Raw genomic sequence first — 17,369 nt, forward strand, 5'->3', positions numbered from 1 at the left:
TTCTTTTTGACCCCTGAGATGTGTCTTCTCATTGGAAAAACCAACAGGCGCGAAAGGCACGGGGTGATGCAGAGGACGCAGCTGGAGGAAGACTTGGTGACCACCTGGAAGTCTCTTTATTCAGCGCTAGCAGAGGCCCCGGAGCCGCGTCAGAGATCTGGAGGTGGACGGAACCGCTCATCACCCGCCACTCATCACCGAGCCTGACGACAAAGAAAACCGAGGTTCTCAAGGAGAGCAAGACCTGGGCTCGGCAGCACACAGCGCTACAGCTAGACCAGGAGGGACCCAGTCCGCTACTTTGTGTCCTTGCCCCAGAGCAAAAGCGACGCCCAGGAAAGGAGACGTGAAGGGCGATGAGCAGCGGGGGCACGGCTGGGAGCCTTGCACAGCTGCACACAGCCCTGGGCCGCGGCGACATTGGCTTTCCCGCTTTCTGAGTTTCTGAAGGGTCATCTTCCACCGACCTTTCACCTGGAGAAGCTAAATAAGCCATTTATCTGCAGCTCCATGATGATCTAGGGGCTAGGATTCGGCGCTTTCACCGCCGCGGCCGGGTTCGATTCCCGGTCAGGGAAAACTTTCTTTCTTTCAGCGTCTGCACTCACACAAGTTTCTCTCTTCCTGCTCACACAAGTCTCTGTCTTCCTGCCCAGATGGGAACTGTATTTTGCTTAAAGGTCCAGTGCAGAACATTTCTGCACAGAGTTTCTAAATGCCACTGAGTCCCGGCTTCAAGGTCCTGGACCTCAGGCTGGCTGTTGGAGCTGAGATGCCGTAAACAGCCCGGGCTGGCCAGCTCTGGCCTCCACTCTTTGCTCCTGGCGTGGTAAACCCAGAGTCTTACTTAACATACTTTTCACTCAAAGAGAATGTGAGGCTTCAGTTCCAAAAATCATTAAAATCCCAAACCAAAAGCTTTTGTAAGATACCAAAGTTTGTAAGAATATGAACATCCTATATCCTGTACCTAAGTGCCCAGTTAACATCACATTCTTTCTTTGGGTAAGAGTTATGACATCTCTTGATAGTAACGTGCCGATATCTCAGGATTGTTCCTTTCCTTTGGCGTCCCTCCCAAAGCTAACTTCTGTGAGACCTGTCTTCCAAGGCCAGGGAACAGTTGTACCGTCCGGAAAAGGGCCCTCTTGGCCCTTCAGGAACCTGTAATCCCTTCTCTTTAGGATGTAGAGAAGGTATATGTGTGTTAGTCGCTCAGTCCTCTTGGACTTTTGGCCATCTCTTGGACTGTAGCATTCCTCTGTCCATGGGCCAGCGAAGCTCAAAACAAACACAACAACAATGCATTGGCCAGGATCGAACGAACCCGGGTCTCCCGAGTGGGAGGAGAGAATTCTACCACTGAACCACCAATGCCACTATAGAGAGCATATTTGCAAGGATAGCCTAGATGGAGTTTTATTCAGATATTTCTCACGTAAAGGCCACTCATGCCCTGTGCTCATAGGACGGTCTAGGCTTTCATCCTCCGCTCTCCGCTGCACCGGCTGCCCTCTGCCCTCTGGCCTCCTGCGGGTTGCTTTGGCGGGCACTCAGGTGTACTTTGGATCTGTCTGAGTGTTGGAACCGCCTGCTGCTCGTGCTCACTGGCCCAGTCTTGTCCAAAACTCTTTTCGACCCCTTGGACTGTAGCCCACCAGGCTCCTCTGTCCTTGGGATTTCCACCCTCCTTTGCTAGAAACCCATCTAGGCAGTACAGCTGCCCCCTTGGCTCTTGCCTGGCTTTCCGCGCCCTGCAGGGAGCATAAAGTGTTCTTTCAGGACACAGAGGTGAAGAATCCTTCCCTGTGGTTGGAAGATGAGAGAACCTGATGGGAAATGCTGCAAAGGGGAAGAGTGGAATATTCTCAGAAGCTTCCCAGAACTGCTGTGTGAGTGCTGTCGGTTGGGTAGCTGGCCTATGACAATAAGGCTTAGTCTTGTGTTCTGGCCTTGACCCAGTCCCTGGTCCAGTCTGAATTCAAGCACAGAGGCACCCTGCTTTCCCACACATATGTCATTCTGCCTCTCTCCAAGGGGAGTTCTGAACCACCTTTTCTGTCTCAGTGAAGAGCAACCATGTGGGTCTTTTCCTTTTTTTTTTTCCTTTTAACTTTGTTTTGCTGAAATATAACTCAGGAATATAAAAAGGTTTAGCTTTAGATAAATTAGTGCTCTCCATGCTACAAACAAGAATAAAATTCAAGTTGATTATAAGGATGAATCTCGAATACTTGTACACTCTTGAAAATTCTAATAATTGCTGTATAATTACATAGAAAATGTTTGTCCTGTCATGCTCCCAGAGATGACTTTCAGTATGCACCACACTAGTTTAATAATATTGGTCTAAAAACTACCTCATGGTTACTTTCAGACTTATTATTATTTATAAAATTTAAAATTATGTGCTCCAGTTAATTAAATATACCATATAATATCTTAAATCAGGATTAAGTCTTTTGATTTAAGAAATCATAATGACTTAATTATTCCCCTTTCAATCTGGGGTCAATGTTTTTAGGTATCATCGAATATGTGATTCTAAGCAGCATTTATCAGACACGACTCAGCTCAAATTGCAATTTTAAGATCTATCTTTAAGTTCTTTGATACCAAATTGGTTGAATTAATGTATAATCTTTACCTGGAAAATTTCTAATTGAAGTAGAAATAATAATGCCCACTTTTTTATAGGTTATATATAGAAGAGCTCTAGCTTAACACCTTAGGAGAATGTGTGGGTACCTTTAGGAGGTGTTCCTGAACGTAGCCATAACATCACTTGAAGAAGAGCACAACACATGGACTCTCTAAGTTAAGTAAGGATGTGTTGCTGACCTGATGTACTCCTTTATTAAAAAAAAAAAATAAAAATTCCTGATTCTTAGTTACCTGCCTTCTAGATCTCAAGTCACACATTTTCCCATGAGCTAGGTAATTCTTTTTTTAGTCACTGCGGTGTCCTTAGATGCTGGCAGGCAGGTGAACCTGAGAAGAACATGGCAGGCTGCTCTCCTGCTGTGATTCTTATTTGTCTGTGTGTGTGTGTGAGTGAGATTCTTATTTTTGATGCCTCCTGGTGTCAATGCACCAAGGAGTGGCACCTTGACTTTGCTCCTGATACACCAGTTTTCCAGGAGAAGGGCCTGGTACCTGGTGAGCACCTAGTAAGTGTTTGCTGACTTAAGAACTCCTAATACACAGTTTTGGAAAACTGATGAAGAGGACAGAATGTGGGTAAGATCCATACAGGCCTAGAGTATAAGGGACAGAAGGACACAAACTCCAAGAGGGAGAGAGAAGGGCAGAGAGAAATGTCCTGGAACCTAGAGACATCCTCAACTGAGTATGGAAAATCTGAAGAGCTCTTCTTTCCTCATGAACTTCAACTGAGGAATCAGTGGAGGGTGAACCAGGAACTCTAAGGATCCAGGTTTGCACAAGATGTATTATCGGTGCAGGATTCTGTAGCTTGCAACAATTTGTCTCAAATGAGATTATTTTTGCAGATGTAGCCACGTACTGCCGAGATATCATACAGAGACAGTCTCAGGCTTGCAAATGCACCCACATACCGGAGGGAGACCCCTCATTAGATTGTGTGCATCCAACCAAAGCCAAAATACAACTCATGAAGGGAAGAGGATAAATGTCTGGGACCAGTCGTTTTTGTTTTTGTTTTTTTTAAACTCCTGTAATCCATAAGCTGCTCTGGAAGAGGCTCTCCAGAGTCATTCTGGCTGGTCTTGTCTGGACTCAATGACTTGGTCACCACTGAAAACAGTTACAATTATTAGAATACTTTCCAATCAGCTTGGAAGTTTGGTTGCTGAATATGTGCAGTCTCTGGAAATGTACACATTGCCTTTTCATTGTACCTCCCGCTAAGTTGAGTCAGTAGGGCACAAATTCCTTTGTTAGAGTAACAGACAGGTGTATTGACAATTTCTTGTGATGGCAAGACCATGAAGAAAAAGACTCTTTCCTTGAGTCGGCAAAATACATTGGAATATAAATTAGCACATCTATTTAGGGAAAATTAAGAACATAAAGAGATGCCTTCAGTTTCTAGCAAAGGTGAAGTGACAGAAATCAGATTAACCCTCCTTCCTAAAGCTCACTCTCCCTCTTTGTCCCACTCCCAAAGAACAAAAAGACAAAAAGCATGAAATACTAATTTCTAAGACACTGGACATCAGGCAGCAAAGGATAGCAAGCCCTGAGAGGTGACAAACAAACAAGGTGAGTCTTGCCTGGGCCCAGCTTCCTGCTTTCGGTGAGTTCCCAGGCTTGGCACCAAGAGGAGGATTTCAGGTAGTGTTGGTGGAGAACAAGGCAGCTAGAGTTCACAGGACAAAGATCCAGTGATTCTTATTTGCAAAGCAGATGTAGAGCAAAGGTACGGCTATCAAGGCTGAAAGGGGTGCTGGGTGAATTGGGAAATTAGGGTTTACCTATATACACTATTGATGCTATGTATGACACCACACTTATGGCAGAAAGTGAAGAAGAACTAAAGAGCCTCTTGTTGAAAGTGAACGAAGAGAGTGAAAATGTTGCCTTAAAGCTCAATATTCAGAAAATGAAGATCAGGGCATCCGGTCCCATTACTTCATGGCAAATAGTGGATGGGCAAACAGTGGAAACCATGGCAGATTTTATTTTTCTGGGCTCCAAAATCACTGCAGATGGTGACTGCAGGCATGAATTTAAAAGACGCTTACTCCTTGGAAGGAAAGTTATGACCAACCTAGACAGCATATTAAAAAGCAGAGATATTACTTTGCCAACAAAGGTCCATCTAGTCAAGGCTATGGTTTTTCCAGTGGTCATGTATGCATGTGAGATTTGGACTAAAAAGAAAGCTGAGCACTGAAGAATTGATGCTTTTGAACTGTGGTGTTTAGAAGACTCTCCAGAGTCCCCTCGATAGCAAGGAGATACAACCAGTCCATCCTAAAGGACATCGGTCCTGAGTGTTCATTAGAACTGATGTTGAAACTGAAACTCCAATACTTTGGCCACCTGATGCAAAGAGCTGACTCATTTGAAAAGACCCTGATGCTGGGAAAGATTGAGGGCAGGAGGAGAAGGGGACAACAGAGGATGAGATGGTTGGATGGCATCACCAACTCAATGTACATAGGTTTGGGTGGACTCCGGGAGTTGGTGATGGACAGGGAGGCCTGGCGTGCTACAGTTCATGGGGTCCCAAAGACTCAGACACAACTGAGTGACTGAACTGAGCTGAACTGGTACAATAAATAACAAATGAGACCTGTTGTATGGCATAGGGAATTACTGGATGCTCTGTGTTACCTAAATGAGAAGGAAATCCAAAAGAGAGGGAATATATGTATAGCCTATTCACTGTGCTATTAACACAACATCATAATTAACACACTGGAAAACAGATATACTCAAATAACAGTTAATAATAAAAAAGAAACATGAAGAAAGGTCCCGTGATGAGAGAGAGTGGGAGAGAGAGAGAATGCTGGGATATGAAAGGGGCTCCCTCAAGTACTCAGCAGAGTAATGATCGGGGTATCCTTATGAAGAAAGTGCCTGAGGCCAAGGAAAGAACGTTTTAAAACGATCATGGAACACAACCTGGTGCTCACACAGGACAAGTAATTGTATGTAAGCGATCTCCCACACAGACTGGACTACTTATAACTCATGGGCCATTGGGAAGAACATTCAAAAAACTCTTGTGATGGAAAGGGGGGCCTGGTTGTTAAAATGCTGCACTCAATATGCCCGTAAACTTAGAAAACTCAGCAGCAGCCACAGGACTGGAAAAGGTCAGTTTTCATTCCAGTCCCAAAGAAAGGCAATGCCAAAGAATGTTCAAACTGCTACACAATTGTTCTCATCTCACATGCTAGGAAAGTAATGGTCAAAATTCTCACTGTGAGGCTTTCACAGTATGCAAACTGAGAACATCCAGATGTGCAAGGTGGATTCTGAAACGGCAGAGGAACCAGAGATCAAATTGCCGACATCCGTTGGTTCATATTAAAAGGAAGAGAGCTCCAGAAAAACATCTACTTCTGCTTTATTGGCTATATGACCACACAGACGTTGACTGTGTGGATCACAACAAACTGTGGAAAATTCTTCAAGAGATGAGAACACCAGACCACCCTACCTGCCTCCTGAGAAATCTGTATGCAGGTCAAGAAGCAACAGTTAGACATGAAACAATGGACTGGTTCCAAATTAGGAAAGGAGTATGTCAAGACTGTGTGTTGTCACCCTGCTTATTTAACTTCTATGCAACGTACATCACGTGAAATGCCAGCCTGGGTGAAACACAAGATGGAATCAATATTTCTGCAAGAAATATCAATAACCTCAGACATGCAGATGACACCACGTTTATGGCAGAAAGCAAAGAGGAAGTAAAGAGCCTCTTGATGAAAGTGAAAGAGGAGAGTGAAAAAGCTGGCTTAATAGTCAACATTCAAAAAACTAAGATCATGGCATCTGATCCCATCATGACATGGCAAATAGATGGGGAAACAATGGAAACAGCGAGAGACTTTATTTTCTTGAGCTCCAAAATCGCTGTAGATGGGGACCACAGCCATGAAATTAAAAGACGCTTGCTCCTTGGAAGAAAAGCTATGACCAACCTAGACAGCATATTAAAAAGCAGATATATTACTGTGCCAACACAATTCCACCTTATCAAACCTATGGCTCTTCCAGTAGTCATGTATGGATGTGAAAGTTGGACTATAAAGGAAACTGAGTACCAAAGAATTGATGCTTTTAAACTGGTGTTGGAGAAGCCCCTCGAGAGCCACTTGGACTGAAAGAAGATCCAATCAGTCCATCCTAAAGGAAATCAGTCCTGAATATTCATCAGAAGGACTGATGCTGAAGTGGAAGCTCCAATATTTTGGACACCTGATGGGAAGAGCTGACTCAGTATAAAAGTCCCTGTTCCTGGGAAAGATTGAAGGCAAGAGGAGAAGTGGGTGGCTGAGGATGAGATGGTTGGATGGCATCACCGACTCAATGCACATGCATTTGAACAAACTCCAGGGTTTGGTGATAGACAGGGAAGCCTGGCATGTTGCCATCCTTGGATCCCTACTGAACTGAAGAAATTGGGGAACAGTTCCTTACCACCAGAAATCTCCATAGGGCCAACAACCAGCCCATCTTTCTCTGCTCTGAGTCACCTTGTAGAACAAGCCACAGTCAGTGAATCCAAGAGGGCACAGGACAAAGCTGACTGCAGGATACTTTTACCTCCTGATATCCCCTCACCTTTTCACCTGGGCCCTACATCGTCTCTACCTGTGACACCCATTATCTCTCTGAAAACCAAGAAGTTCATCCCTTGTGAAGACACTTCGCTTTCCCTCACCCCAGCACACCTGCGGGACAATCTGATTTGAGTCAGAGAACAAAAGGGAACGAATTCAACTCTACAGCCGAAGACACAATGATGAAGAGGGTCAGGCTCTGTGGATTGAGCTGATCCAGGAGGAAAAGCAGCCGGCCGTCGAGCCGCTATCAGGGGAGGCCCCGAAATCAGGTCAAGATCAGGGAGTAGATGGACCCGCCCATCACCAGCTGAGAACCAAGTAGCCCCTGCTTCACAAGGAAACAGGTTCAGAAAGAGAGCTTGACCTCTCACCACACCTGGATTCCAGGTCTTCCCTCACGACCTGCGGAGCCTCCCTTGTCCAGTTCCTGGATGAGGCTGAGCCTCTGATCCAGGGGTTGGGCGGCCGTCGTTGTGCTTTGTCACATCTTCGGGGGCAGGAGATGGATCCGTCCCCTTGGCGCGCTCCACCCGCCGGCTCTGAAGCCCTGGGCCTACCATTTCTGCTGCAGGGAGCCGTGTGTCTGTGGTCCCTCGGGCGTCCGCTATGCGTCCACCCTGACGGGGAGAGGACCACCTCACCCTCGTCCCGTCCCAGTGGGACGTCAGCGTGCTGGACGCGACAGAAAACGATGAATCCGCTCCTCTGTCTGGACGTGGGAGGTGAAATCTAGGACCTGCAGGGGAGGAAAGCAAGGCGAAATCTCAAGAAACGCCCTGATCTAAAGCTATTTTCAAATCCGCCTCTTTGGCAACTCAGGCCTCTAGGGCGATTGAGGGTGCTGTCGCGCGGTCGCACTCTCGACCGCACTCGGAGTCCACGCGGAACCAGGAGGAGCCCTGCGGCCTGGGAGCCGGTGCGCATGCGGCCTGCGCCTTCCTCGGGGTCTGAGCCTCTGAACCTCAGACGCGAAAGCAACGCCGCCCTGAGAAAAGGAGGAAAGCCACTGCTGGAGATAAGGGTACATGCATTCCCCAAAGTGAGAAGCTCTACTCCTAAAGGAAACCAGAGACAGACAGACACACGGACACCATTGCATTAAAACCTTTCAGCAAAAAGAAACTCTGCCTGCTGTGAGGTAAATAGGAAAACCCTTCAAGACACCTGCTTTCTGAAAGAAAAAAAAACAAAGACAAAAAAACAAAAATCCGCCTTTACCTCTCTGTTAAATTCGCGCTCCACGACTTGTTGAACTGCAAAATTATGAAAGGAAAACAAGAGGCGTTTCAGACATTGTAAAATGTAAAACAAAGCCGTCCTTCAAGATTAATCTCAAGTTTGGAATGAAGACGGTCAGATCTGCGTGGACCGTGCCTGGCTCCTCCGAGGCTTTATGCTGGGCCTGCTAGGCAAAGGAATTCAACAAATGACCCGAGCCTCAGTCTTTGCCGCGGTTCCTGCTAAACATGAAAGCGTGATGCAAGTCTGGACTGAAACTAGAGGACTAGAATCAGCCACAGACGCAGGAACCTGAGGAACCCCCGGTGCCAGGCGGTGCTGGAGAAGCGCTGCTGTGAAAGGCCTGCGAGAGTTGAGCGCACGGGTCAGGCGGGGCAGAGGGGACGACGGGTCCTTTGTTTCCCGAGTGGGATTTCAAGCATCGAGCCCGGTCTCCGCTGGCGCCATGAAAAGGGACTCTAAGGCGCGGATCTGCCTCTGGAAGGGCTGTGCCCACCTTGACGGACGTGTGGCCACCTGGGGCTCCGACGCACCTTACTCCCTCCGCTCCTGAGGCTTCTGAGAACTGGGGAGTCGGGGGGGGCGACCTCTGTGCTTGGGCGCAAAGCTGGCACACAGGAACCTTGCCCCGGAAGAGGCGAGGAACCCTAAACCAGGCCCTTTCAGGAACTGAAGACCCTTACTTGACGGATTGCCTGTGTTTCCAGAGTCCTCTTCCTTTGAAAATTTGAAGGTCATGCAATTCTTGGGTATGTCACTAGACACAACTGGCCGTGTGGTTTCCGTAGTGTAGTGGTTATCACGTTCGCCTAACACGCGAAAGGTCCCCGGTTCGAAACCGGGCGGAAACAACTCCACTTTCCCCCCCAAACTTTTAGATTCATATTTTAAACAGAAAATAGAGGTCTGCCGCCTGGAGTGAGGCTTGGAGCTTCAGCTTCCCCATCAGTCCTCCCAAAGAATATTCAGGGTTGATTTCCTTTAGGACTGACTACTTTCATCTCTCCTTGACCTGCATACAGGTTTTTCAGGAAGCAGGTAAGGTGGTCTGCTATTCCCATCTCTTGAAGAATTTTCCATATTTTGTTGTGATTCACGCAGTCAAAGGCTTTAGAGGAGTCAATGAAGCAGAAATAGATGTCTTTCTGGAATTCTCTTGCTTTTTCTATGATACAATGGAGGAAAAATGGAGAGAAAAAGGAGGAAAAGGATAGAACCAAATTAATTGGGAAAGTATATGGAAAAGGTTAAATAGAGAGTATATAAGCAATGGAGGAAATTTCATTGGTAAAAGGCGTTTACAGGGTGATGAAGATGAGCCCACTCTTTGATGCATTCTAGGATTCCCAGTCAACCTGCTTTCCTCCAGAGATCCTCTCTGAGGATCACAGACAACCTGGACATACGTGCTTGTGTGTGTGTGTGTGTGTGTGTGTGTGTGTACAAGACACAGAGGAGTAGGGTAGTAGTGGAGCATGGGAGAGGATGCATAGACTAGAAACAATCATACATCATTAACATTCTAAAAGAGTGAGACACGTCCCTGGATGGGCTCAAACCAGGAGCTTTGCGGTTAAAGACCAACGTGCTAACCGATTGCGCCACAAAGTCGGGAAGAGAGTTTCATCCTCACTCCCACAGAAAGCAAGCATTCTTACGGTACTGGGAGGAGCCTCCTGTGTTTTGCAGAACGGCGTTTCCACTTCGGAGCCTCGGACAACCTGAGAGATGGAGTCCACTGAGCCTGTTCATTCCCGTCGGGGAGCCGGGAGGTTCCGAGGGCAGAAGGTCTCCTGAGCGTCCTCGCCGCTGCAGATGTCAGCGCCCAAGAGAAGCCCCGAGCTTGAGCCGAGGGGCCCCAGAAAGAAGCTGATGGCTTCTGGTTTGCTCCGCCTTCGTCCGACCATTTGCGCTTCTGGACATCGGTTTAGTAGATGGGGTGCGTGTGGCTGCAGCTGGAAAGAGATCAGTTTGTTGTGATCCATACAATGTAAGGCTTTAGCTGTCTTTTGAGGACGGGAAAAGAAAGGTGTGAAGAGGGCGAATAGATCCGAGGAAGGCCAAGGGCAGGAGAGAACAGAGAATGAGCCAGAGGGAGAAAGAGACTGCAAGAGAGAGGAGCGGGCTGGTATCGTGGCCGGGGCAGTTGCTGGATGGGGAGATCACCGAGCCTGACTCTGGCTCAGCTCCCAGGCTTTACTGAGGTGTCCGGGAATCTGGTTCACCCCCAATCGCAAAGCTGCTGGCCTTATGTTTGTTCGGGCAGTTTCCTTTGCTGGTTCCATGAGGAGGGGCAAGGCGGGCTGTATGGGTTTGCAGGTGAATGCAAGACCTATGGGCTACCTTGGAGATGACTAGTGGGCAAGGAAACACACAAATTCACTTTCCCGTTTGCAGGCTGGTCTTCAGGGTCTGGGTGGGAAACTGGAAAATCTGAGTGCGGCTATCAATATTGATTTCGAGATAAGGAGATCAATAGCTAAACAGTCAGTGAAAGTGGTTGTGTTGGTGGAGGAGTGGGAGTGGGAACCTGACAAGGGGGCAGTGGACTCCTCTTCCCAGGTATGTGTAACTTGATGCTGTGTGTGTGTGTGTGTGTGTGCTGTATATACACAGATATACACATAGTAAGGTCCATTGCGTGTATTTTAACTTTAAATGTTTATGTAGTCATAAATATATATATATATGTTATGTAAAATTCTGGGTCTTGTGTCATGTATAGGAATGCTTTCCACTGTAAAACTTTAATTTTTTTTTTAATTGGGGGATTTTTGAAGCAAAGAATTGGACTACTGTTCCCCTTTTGATGAGCTGATCAGATGAACTAGTAAACTGGCCGGTCCCACAAGCCCAGGAGGTTACTGCCGGTCACACAGGATTCCTTCACTCTCTCTTGAAAGTTCCACTGCCACTGAAAGATATCACTAACTTAAAAGAAAACCACACCCAGACTTTATGCAGTGCAGTGCCAAAATGCAAGACCTTACACTCAATGGTGACATGCAAAGTGCCATGTGCTGAGGCTCTGTCTACAAGTTTTACATGGGTGTACTCACTTTATCCTTTCAGCAGGCTTCTATCATATCATCATCCTCATTTCACACATGAGAAATCTGAGACGTGGAAGGTTAAATAACTTGTCTAGTCACTCAATCAGTGAGTGGGATCTGAAAGCAGCAATTTGAACTGGAGCCTGCCTGGCTACACAGGATATGGTGCTAGTCAAAGAGGAACACATATGGTAAAAATGTTTGGCAAGAGATTTAAGCCTGCATGTTTCTTTGACAAAACACCAAGGAGGAGTCATGTAAGACGAATAAAACTGCAGTATCCTCATGACCCACTTGCCTCCCAAACACCTTTCTTATTCCAAGAGCTGCTCCCCTTGAATCCCCAACTTACACACACTTCTGCAAAAACTAGGTTTTCCCTCCCTTTTATCCTTTCCTCTCACATTTCCAATACCTCTTCCATAGCTCTTCTGTTCTCTCTTCTGTTCTTTCACTTCCAGGTCATTCATTTTTTTTTAATTTAAAAATGTTAACTATATCTAAAGAAGAAAATAAGCAGTCATCCATAGTCCCACCTCCTAGAATGGACTGCTGTTAACAACTTTGCACATTTTCCTTCAAATCGATTTTTACATTATTCTAAGTAGCAGAAGTGCATGGGTTCATGCTAAATCATTTCAGTCCTGTCTGACTCTTTGGGATGCATGGACTGTAGCCCCCCAGGCTCCTCTGACCATGAGAGGATTCCAGGTAAGAATACGGAGTGGGTGGCCATGCCCTCCTCCGGGGAATCTTCCTGAACCAGGGATGGACCCCACATCTCTTGTGCCTCTTGCATTGGCAGATGGGTTCTTTACTGTTAGTATCACTTGGGAAGCCCCTAAGCTCTATATGTGTTATTTTAAAAAATTAAAAGGACACAGAACATACAAATATGTAAAATTTTGAAACATCTTAAATTCAAAAGTAACTTCTGTTAATGTAAGTGAATGATAATGCAGTCATTTAGGTATACCAACCAAGAGAAAAAATATATATATATGCTTTTATATGATTGAGCTCTTATAGAATCTATTCCAACTTGAAAGTATTTCAATTTACTAGTGTATAAATTTAATGAAAAAACACAAAAATGAAGAAACTGTTGAACTTTCAATCAAATTGTTTACCTTAAGAGACATACGTTTCTAAAAGAACCCTCTAATGCTAATAATAATAATGAGTGTCATTGAATTAAGTTATTAAAATGTGGAAGGATTCTTCTCATTATTTTTAAAAAATCAAATTTCTTAAGAATTAATTTTAAAATAATACAATCTATCCATTTCAAGTCTGATGACTTTTGACAACTGAACGTACCCGTGGAAGCACTATCCAGTTCAAGAACATCTCCAGCACTCCAAACTATCCTCTTGAGCCTCTTTGCCGTCAATCCCCCTTCCACTCCCTGTCCCAGGTGCTCAGTGATCTAGTTCTTGTCACTAGGGATTAGTTTGTCTCATCGAGTAATTCCCATAGGTGGCTCCACAGAGTATGAACTCTTTTCATCACTCAGGATGATGTTTTAATCCATATCGTTGCCATGTATCAGGAATGTGTTTCATTTTATTGAAGAGTAGTATTCCTTTGCAATGACACCCCACTCCAGTACTCTTGCCTGGAAAATCCCATGGATGGAGGAGCCTGGTGGGCTGCAGTCCATGGGGTCGCTAAGAGTCGGACACGACTGAGCGACTCCACTTTTCACTTTTCACTTTCATGCATCGGAGAAGGAAATGGCAACCCACTCTAGTGTTCTTGCCTGGAGAATCCCAGGGACAGTGGAGCCTGGTGGGCTGCTGTCTATGGGGTCGCACAGAGTCAGACATGACTGAAGCGACTTAGCAGCAGCAGTAGCAGTATTCCTTTGAGTGAATATGTCACAATTATATCTATTCACTTCGTGCTGGACATTTGAATGCTTTTCAATTTGGGGACTATTATGAGCAAAGCTACTATAAACAAGTCCCTTTTGTGGGCATATGTTTTATAAATTCCGTTTTCATTTTTCTATTCTTTAATATACACTTATTTTGTGAATAGATGTTACATTCATCATGACAAAACTTATTGAAATATTTAAAAATGTATTCAAATGTTACAAAAGACTGAAGTGCCAGCTTATCTTTGATTGTTTCCTCCCAGAACATACTTAATATTGGCCACCTTCTGCGCCAGCTGTGTTATTTGATTATCTCATTTAATCTACACAACAGCTTTATGAAGTACTTATTATTTCTTTCATAAGACACTTGCAAAAATTGGCCTAGCGTATTGGAGTTGATCCAAGGTCAAAAGGAGGGTAAGTGGTGGCACCAGGACTAATAGGAGGCCCCCTGAATGTTGGGCTCATTACATTTGGGCTAAATATTCTCTGCCGTTCCTGGTTCCTGGTTTCCTGTCTAGCTTTTGCCCCTGATCTGTGTGCTTGAGGCGGACCCTGGCAACCAGCATTTCCCGGTCTTGCTTGCCCATGGAAGCCAATGGGTGCAGCCAAACAAATGAGATCAGAAGGGAGAGGGGAGGAATGTGAATGATAAATGTTGCCTGCCATATCAGCAAACAAAGCATGCTGTGCCATCTAGCTACCAGCCACTACCGACCTTAATAAGTGCATTAAGAAGGAACCTATCTGTTGTCGGAGTAGAAAAAGGCAACCCACTGCAGTATTCTTACCTGGAAAATCCCATGAAGAGAGGAACCTGGTGGGCTACAGTCCATGGCGTCCCACAGAGTTGGATATGACTGAGCATGTATGACTGAACAGAGACTGTGGGATCTTAGGTCCACAAACCCTGGCCCACAGCTGCGAAAGCACCAAGTTCTAACCGCTAGACTTCCAGGGATTTCTTATCACATCTTAAGATGTCAGTTACCTGGGTGTAAACTTCGTCAAAGCACTTCATTATATGTACACTTGAAAACTGCAAGAGACTGGATCATACATGGTCTCATCACGAAAAAGAAATGAGAATTATGTGATGGGATGGAGGTGCCAGTTAATGCTCTGGTGGGAATCATTTTGCCATATATAACTGTATCCAATTAACGTGCTCAACTCACACAGTGTTATGTCAACTATGTCTCAAAAAAGTTGGAGAAAAAAAATTTATGAAAAAAAGAAAGAAACCGGTGTTACTTCTTTAGAATCCATCAAAAGCCAAGGGGATGCGTTCTAGTGCTGCAAGTTCAAGTGCAATGCAGCTGGGGAGGAAGAAGGACTGCTTACTCACTGGTCACCTGCCCAAGGTTGTCTGCTTTGGCTCCAGCAACTGGTGGGAACTAGACTGGCCTTCAGCAGCGCCAGGAGGACTGGGTCCCTGCAGGCTCCCACTTCATTCTCATGAGGTGTTTCGATGAGGAAATCACCAAGGATTTCTTCTTTTCCCCTAGTCTATTACCACTTTCTCACTGTGTCTCTTCAAGACCATTGTGGGATGGTTGGATGCTGAGTGGACATGGCTTGAAGGAGATGCTGCTCTTCTCCTACTGGTCTCTTCTGGCCGGGAGGTTACTGTCCGCGGGATCAGAACCAGGGGGCCGGGAGGGCACCGGCTCTCTGAGAACCAAAATTCGCCGCGTGCACCCGGGTGCGCCTTGCCGGCTCCCGGCCTACTGAATCCACGCTGCCGGCTGAAGCTTCTCCCGCGGCGCCACGCCTGCGTGGGGCTCTAGACTCCGCGACAGGGGCCATGCTGAGGTGGCCCGGCCCTGCCCCCGACCCTGGAGGACAGGCCGCGGAGAGGCCAATCTTGACCGACCTGGCCAAGAGAGTTCTCGACCTCGGCCCAGCCCCACACACTCGAGGTTAAAAGACTCAAACCCTAAAGTTTCCAAGGAGTTGAATCCATCTCCCGAGTTGAATCCATCTCCCGGCCTTTATGAGGAAAGTTGAGGGAGGAAATCAGACCAAGAAAAACGTTATGTGCCTCAAAATGCGTAACTAACCAAAGAAAAATAGGATTTTCTGACAAGTTGGAAGTGTGGTCTGAAAGACTGGTGTCAAAGAGAAGTGTGTTCGGTCTGAGCCAACAGAGCATCAGGTAAGGTGGGAAAACACCCTTGCCACAGGGGTGGAAGGGGAAAGACCCAGAGTTTCTTTCGGAACCCTGGGGCCTTCCCAGAAAGCATAATCCATTGACGCTGTCCCCTTTCCCACATCTGTGGTCCTTAGAGATATTTGGGATCCCAGGTCTCACCTGGGGGCCTCCATTCCAACTCCTTTTTTTTATTTGGAAGACAAATCCCAAAGGTTTGCATCACCCTGATGTTTGCTTTTCAACTATCGAGGTCCTGAAAGCCTCTGGACCTCGCTAACGGAAGGAGTAACTGACCAGCTGCAGTTCACAGAGGAGCCTGAAATTTTGGCCTGGGAGAAGAGTTGTGGGAGTGGAGAGCAGATGCTGGGGCATCCTGAGGTCTAACTGCCTGGGGGCCCACAGGGACCTCGCTCTGGGAGAGGTGAGGAACCCTAAGTCAGGGCCTTTCAGGAACCCCAGATCCTTACTTGAGGGATCACTTGGGCTTCCAGAGGCTTCTTCCTTTGAAAATTTGAAGGCCAGCTGTGTCCAAACATGCATTTCTTGAGCATGTCACTAGGCGGTAGTAGCCATGTGGTTTCCGTGGTGTAGTGGTTATCACGTTCGCCTAACACGCGAAAGGTCCCCGGTTGGAAACCGGGCGGAAACAGCGGCACTTCTCCGCAAACTTTTAGATTCATATTTTAAACAAAAATGGAGGCCCGCCGCAAGGAGTGAGACTTGGCACTTCAGCTTCACCATCAGTCCTTCCAAGGAATATTCAGGGTTCATTTCCTTTAGGACTGACTGGTTTCATCTCTCCTTGACCTGCATACAGGTTTTCAGGAAGCAGGTAAGGTGGTCTGTTTTTCCCATCTCTTGAAGAATTTTCCACAGTTTGTTGTGATCCACACAGTCAAAGGCTTTAGAGTAGTTCATGAATCAGAAACAGATGTCTTTCTGGAATTCTCTGGCTTCTTCTATGATCCAGTGGATGGAAAATGGAGGAAAAGAATAGAACCAAATTAATTGGAAAAGTATATGGGAAAGGTTAAATAGAGACGACTACAAACAGTGGAAGAAACTTCATTAGTAAAATGAGTTTACAGGGTAGATGATGAGCCTACTGTTTGGTGAATTCCAGGATTCCCGGTGACCTGCTTTCCCCCCGAGATCCCGGACATAGGTCCTCCTGTGTGTGTGTGTGTGTGTGTGTGTGTGTGTGTGTGTGTATCCAACACACAGAGTAATGTAGTACTGGAGCTCAGGAGAGGATGCACAGATTAGAAACAATCGTATATCATTTACATTCTAAGAGTGAGACGCCTCCCTGCGTGGGCTCGAGCCAGGAACTTTTCGGTTAACAGCCGAACTCCGTAACAGATTGCACCACAGAGACACGAGGAGAGCTTACTCCTCACTCCGACAGAAAGCAAGCATGCTTACGGAGCTAGCCGGAGCCACCTGTGTCTCTCAGAATAGCGTTTCCCCCTCCGAGCCTCGGACAACCTGAGAGACGGAGTCCACTTAGCGTGTTCATTCCCGCGGTTCCGGAAGCCGTGCGATTCCGAGGGCAGAAGGTCCCCGAAGTGTCCTCGCCGCGCGTTGCTCCAACTCCGCCGCAGATGCCAGCGGCCAGGAGACGTCCGGAGCTTGATCCAAGGGGAGCCCGAAGGAAGCTGATGGCTCCTGGTTAGCTCCGCCTTCATCCGACCATTTGCGCTTCTGGACATCGGTTTAGTAGACGAGGTGCGTGTGGCTGCAGCTGG

The 17,369-nt window shown here is 46.6% G+C and overlaps 1 long non-coding RNA gene and 2 other non-coding genes across 3 annotated transcripts; 2 read left to right on the forward strand and 1 right to left on the reverse strand.

The window, feature by feature from the left end:
• Positions 1-73: 73 nt before the first annotated feature.
• Positions 74-12,990, reverse strand: LOC129656063 (uncharacterized). Its single transcript, XR_008716165.1, has 4 exons — positions 12,902-12,990; positions 10,187-10,483; positions 7,666-8,025; positions 74-203 (listed from the first exon to the last, which is right to left on the reverse strand). It is a non-coding gene; the product is annotated as an uncharacterized LOC129656063 (long non-coding RNA).
• Positions 9,307-9,379, forward strand: TRNAV-AAC (transfer RNA valine (anticodon AAC)). Its single transcript has one exon. It is a non-coding gene; the product is annotated as a tRNA-Val (tRNA).
• Positions 12,991-16,197: 3,207 nt separating the features above from the next.
• On the forward strand, positions 16,198-16,270 carry TRNAV-AAC (transfer RNA valine (anticodon AAC)). The gene has a single exon. It is a non-coding gene; the product is annotated as a tRNA-Val (tRNA).
• Positions 16,271-17,369: the final 1,099 nt, after the last annotated feature.

This window comes from Bubalus kerabau, chromosome 6 (assembly GCF_029407905.1).
Source record: "Bubalus kerabau isolate K-KA32 ecotype Philippines breed swamp buffalo chromosome 6, PCC_UOA_SB_1v2, whole genome shotgun sequence".
Taxonomy (NCBI): Eukaryota; Metazoa; Chordata; class Mammalia; order Artiodactyla; family Bovidae; genus Bubalus; species Bubalus kerabau.